This window comes from Cyprinodon variegatus, unplaced genomic scaffold, assembly GCF_000732505.1.
Source record: "Cyprinodon variegatus isolate N-32 unplaced genomic scaffold, C_variegatus-1.0 Scaffold54, whole genome shotgun sequence".
NCBI lineage: Eukaryota > Metazoa > Chordata > Actinopteri > Cyprinodontiformes > Cyprinodontidae > Cyprinodon > Cyprinodon variegatus.
In genome coordinates, this window is record NW_015150507.1 from 231,445 (window position 1) to 237,003 (window position 5,559).

General features: G+C 35.0%; 1 protein-coding gene across 1 annotated transcript in view; it reads right to left on the minus strand.

The window, feature by feature from the left end:
* Positions 1 to 2,210, minus strand: part of LOC107082461 (glucagon receptor-like) — a 64,355-nt gene extending 62,145 nt beyond the window's left edge. Inside the window, exon 1 of the mRNA XM_015371151.1 lies at positions 1,996 to 2,210. The gene's annotated coding sequence lies outside the window, so the exon portion shown is untranslated. The remainder of the gene's footprint in view (positions 1 to 1,995) is intronic.
* Between the last annotated feature and the right edge of the window lie 3,349 nt (positions 2,211 to 5,559).

The following is a 5,559-nucleotide window of genomic DNA, read 5'->3' on the forward strand; positions in this document are numbered from 1 at the left end:
CTGGAGGTTTCTTCCTGTTAAAAGGGAGTTTTTCCTCTCCACTGTCGCTACAAGCATGCTTAGTGTGAGGGATTGCATGAGTCGGTGAGTCGGTGCAATCAACTGGTTTTCCTTAGATAGAAAACTGTGAATCAATTTGACTGAATGATCTGGTTGAACTGTAAAGTGCCTTGAGATGACATGTGATGTGAATTGGCGCTATAGAAATAAACTAAATTGAATCAAATTAGATTAAAAAAACAATTGCTGAAGAAAAAAAACATACTGTTTTGTCTTTTTTTGTGTAAAATACTACTACAACCTCTTTATTCATTGTAAGCCAATCATTCCTCACCTCAGTTACTAAATTAGCTCAAAATATGTAAAGCATTTAACATATATGATGTTGCACATATAATATCTTTAGTTTCAGCTTAGTCATTTCATTATAATAATAAAAAGTAGATAGGTAAAGAGCTAAAAAAAAAAGAGTAATCTTTCACCTAGTAAAGTTTAAATAGCTAAGAAATATATTTTAATAGGTTTTCCACTGTTAATGCTGCACTGTGCTTTATGATCTGAAAGGGAATAATAGTTTGAGAGCTCTCCAGAGGAGCTTTGCTGGAAACTCCTTATTTCTGTCTGGATATACATTAGAGGGGGAAATTTATCATGTGTTTTACAGTTGGTGGTGCTGCTACTGCACTGTCAGGACCTTAAGGTATTTATGCTGTAGATTCGGATCTCAGCTGCCTGCATAACTCTTCCCTGCATGGTTCAGAGGAGAAAAGAAGTATGAGATTGCCAACTGTGATTGATGTATGAGTTGTTGGTCATGAGACATTTTTTTTCTAGAGGGAGGAAGCAGCTATTTTCTGAAAACTGAAAAAAAAAATTATTCAAAGCTGAAACGTACTAAAAAATGCATGTGTATACTGATAAATGAATTCTAAGCCTGTAAGTCCACAGGAAAACAATGTAAACAACAAATGTGATCACAGACTGAAAGCTGTATCACCACTGGTCACAGACTGTGGCGGTTCTTGGACAAATGTACCAGGGGGCCAGCATGTTTTCATGGGGGCACAGAAAAGCATGAAACAAAAAAAAACAGGCCAGGGGAGCTGCATGAAGTTAAATTTAATTAAGATATGTCTTCCAACTGATAAATCCTGTAGCTATATATAAATACCTAAGAGATCAAATAAAGCTATTATTTTGAATATTAGGTTAATATACATTCATAATGTAGGAGTTATTTTTAACTTAATCTAAGTTAAAATTACAGTTTTCTATAAAATCAGAAATAAAAAACTGAAAAATTAAGCAGTAAAAATTTGAGTATTTTTTGTTTGTTTGTTTTGAAAAAAAAAAACATTTAGCAGATGAAAACTGGGATCCTATCTTAATACCACTGAAGCTATCACTTTTATGTTTTTAAATAATTAGTAAAACAGAATATTTTTAAGAAAACAATGAAATAGATCCACAGGACCTATCAGTACCCATGTATGTTCCAGTGCATATCATCATTAGAATTTCTTTTAGTATTATATCTTCGGAGCAGGGGCCATAACATGGGCCAGGACATGATCTACAGAGGAACTGGCCCCCGTCGGCCCCTGTCACCCCTGTCTAGAACCGCCCGTGGTCACAGAAGCGGATTTGAAATATGGAGAGTTGTTTCTGAAGCATTAAGGCACACAAGTGGTCCAATGAAGATCATTTGGAGGGGAAGAAATCAGTTATTAATAAATTGTTTGAATAACTGTTGAATGAAAGTTCAACTTTAAGAAAAATTTAATCTGCCAAAAGAAGCCAGTGCGCATGAAATATGAAAGATGAAAACAGTCCACATATGAAATACAAGCTTTTAAATCATCGCAGAATCAGCATGATAGGGCATCAAAGGTTCAGACAAAGTTCAAGAAAACAACTTACGCGCAATTAGAGAAAGGTGAATGAATTACTTTGTATAAGTAGCGCAACGAACAGGTAAAACATTGATTTGATTACCTTCAGGTTCAGACCTCTCCCTGTGCCCTTGGCAGCTCCTCAAGCCCAGCGTTTAGGTCCCTGGCCCCGGTCCATCACAGCAGGAAAAGTCCGCAGAACTAGAGCGCACAGCCAAGAGTGAGAAGAAAAAACAAATAAAAAAAAAAAGAAAAGAAAGATAACTTATTATCTCAGTTTTGTTGTTCTAATCGCGGTTAAAGGTTTTTTCTTTCCTAAATAAATGATCGCTCCTGTTGCTGATCCAGAGTCGACTGTCAGAGCTGCTGTTCTGAGCGCTCACTGTCTGCACCAAGTCACTGAAAGTATGCAAGACAACTTCCGGTGTGAGCTTCAAAGTAACACGCTTAGAATCGATCATGCATAATGTAGAACATATGATTGTTTATGTTTTGGTTGCTGCAATTGAGACCCAAAGCATTAAGGCCTCATTGTGTGTAGATGGAGGTAGCCTAAAAACTACATAGAGATAAACAGGAGAGATGGTCAGCAGAATCTGAGAGATAGTGAATAAATATCTGAAATTAAAAAAATGAATTCATCGCCATGGTACATGGAATAGGATCCTGAACAAAAAAAAAAAAAAAAGATGCAAAGCTGGCAGGATTACAAGGAATTTGAGTCCAACATTATGGCCCTATCACTGAAAAAAATAATAATACAACCGTTTTGAGTATTTACTTAATCATATTTAGTTACTTTAAAACAATTGTTTCATGTCCTACCCTGCTAACATGAAGCACTTCTTTTAAAATAACTACTTGTGATTAAGTAAATGCAAAAAAAAACGTTTGTTTACATGATGTGCTCGCAGTAATCATACACCTGTATAAAAGCTGCATTGCTTACATGTGATAAAGTAGGCTTAATCATTTAATGGAGAAAATAAAAGCACGAGATTGGAAGGAAGTTAGAAAAATTATTCAAAACAAAACATTATAGTTGTTTAACATCTTTGAAATACAAATAAGATATTTATGATATCCAAAGCATACATTCTATGCTGATGTAACACAAAGTATTGATTCCAGTAGCCTATTAATGGGGTGAATTTATTCAGCCTAAAGGCGTCATTTTCCTTTGTTTTCAATCTATTTATATAAATCGATCTAAAATCTCAACACTTGTCATTTTCTGAGGATCACATTTTTTTTTAACAGGGAAGACTTGATCTTCAGGAAGAAACCTGTAATGAAAGCTGCTAAATGTTTATATCAGCTTTCGTTTATCTCTTTATTGTGAAATTCAGCTTCTAGTAATTTTCCTAAAAAACGTGAGCTTCACATAACTCTGAGCTTGATCCTAAATGAATATAAATTAATTATTTTGTTCTCCTTTCCCACCAATGTGTCATGCTTTCAACTGTCTAAGGGAATTTTAGCAACTGACCACTGCATAGGCTTATATTTCATGTGTTTCCTTGACTGATGGTACTAAAAACAAATAGCCCGATAGTGATGTAAAACACAGGCTATAAGGTCCATATGATGATGAAAAAAGAAGAAGGGAATGTGGGTGGGGGTCGCCTTTGAAATGCTTTTTCCTAGGTGGGTGAAAGCTACAATCATCAAGGTGCAAAAGAAGTCAGTACAACTAACTACTACAAGTAAAAGCAACAGCATGGCACATATAATTTCCTACAAGCTCAACACAGTGTGGCAAGATATTTTCTGAAAACTACTGGCAGTATTAAGCTAGCAGCAGCTTGTGCAGCCATTGAGGAGGGTAACAGATGTTAGCCATATGGAAGACCAAGAGAGTCACCAGTCAAACTCTAATCTTGTTGGAGGATTTATGCAGACTGTTTGGTATGTTCATCTTTTAGAAGGATGCAACATACTACTACTACTACTACTACATAATACTACCAAAGAAGTCAAAAGCATTTCAAATATAAAACATATTCTTAGTTAGTCTGCAGATATTTGTGAAAAAATGACTGAATAAAAAAGGCATGTTTAAAGGAATACAATGTCTTTAAGCTGGATGAAAAGACCTTTATTTTGGAATTTTTAGTGTGTTTTTTTTTTCATTGTTCCAAGAAGGTATTGTTTTGATCAACGATTTCTTATCTCCATTTGTGCTTTTGAAATCAAGTCACAATTAAATGTTTTGAGAGTTTGGAATAGCGGGAAGCATGTTATGGAGTTATGACAAAAAAAAAAAAAAAAACATAAGAACGTGGGGGATAAACTAAAAAATCTTATAGCTAACGTAATCACCGGCATAGAATGTCAGTGATGGAGCTAAAGGTTATCGCTCTGTCAGATTATCAACACGTCAAGCTTTGATCAGCATCAAAAAGAAAGACTAGCACAGATTGTGGAGTCGGCACCTTATGACTCTGATCAGGGAGAATGCCATCCAAAGTCTTGATTCACTACAAGTGGTTGTTATTGTGTAGGATGGGAACAAACCTATATTTCAGTATTTTACAGCTGGATTGTATGGAAAAAAGGCAATATCAGTGTTTAAAATCAAGGATTTCTCAGAATGTTTATTTTATTTTATGTAAAACAGTTAGATGCTACAAAAACAGAGAAAAGAATGTATGTAAAGTAGATATATACATTGTACCATATTATATTTCTCACCAGTCCCTTGTCAGCATCATATTGCCCATAATAAAAACCATTCAGTAGTAGGCTTGCAGCACTGGTAATAGATGAAAAACTTGGTATCTACGACACCAAATAAAGGACCTTTGCACTTGTTTTGGTTGTAAATATGATAAAAGGTGAGTATTAAGTGGATTTAACAGTAATATTGGCTACAGAGTAACACAAAAAAGGGTTTTTGTTGCTGGAACATGCAAAGTGCTAAAGGAAGAATAACTTCATTAGATGAGGACAGGGAAGTCTTCTTGGTCATAAAGCCTTTAAAGGGTGCCATGAAACAGTGTTCCAGATCTATCTATATTTAGCTGCTGTATTCATTCTGCCAAAAGAAGTGAAAATGTTTGTCAAATAAAGTTGTAAGTCACCTGAGTGGCATACAAATTACACTTAACTATTATAACTTTACTACATGATAATTAAGGTTTCACCATAAAAAAATGTCCAAACAAATTCCTCGTGTCGTGGAGCAGTGTCAAGTTAAGCAATAGGGCTGTTTTACTAATGAGCCATTGTACTAGCTGAGGCATGACAGCAATGTAAGGGCAATGTAACAAAAAAACCCACATGCTGATAAAGCAGCATGAGGGATCTGATACAGGACACCCTGACCAACATCGACTGGTTCTTATCTCTGTTAATTAGCCATGTGACTTAAAAGTAAAAGGACATATCTGTTTGGGAATTTAGTCTGTCAAGCTTAAAATGATTGAAAGTAGATAAGAGTTTTGGTTTTATTGTTTGCCACTAAGATCTCTGTAAATATCAAAATACAGAAATGTTTACAGGACAAGTTTACTTTAAACGCTGTGATACATTTGCCTTTAAGCACTGCATCAGATTTGCTGAATAAACATATATATTCTTTTTTACTTCAAGTATTCAGAAGCGTCTAGAACTTTAACCAATATGTTTGCAAAGGGAGGTGTAAAAGTTCCAAGAAGGTAACCTG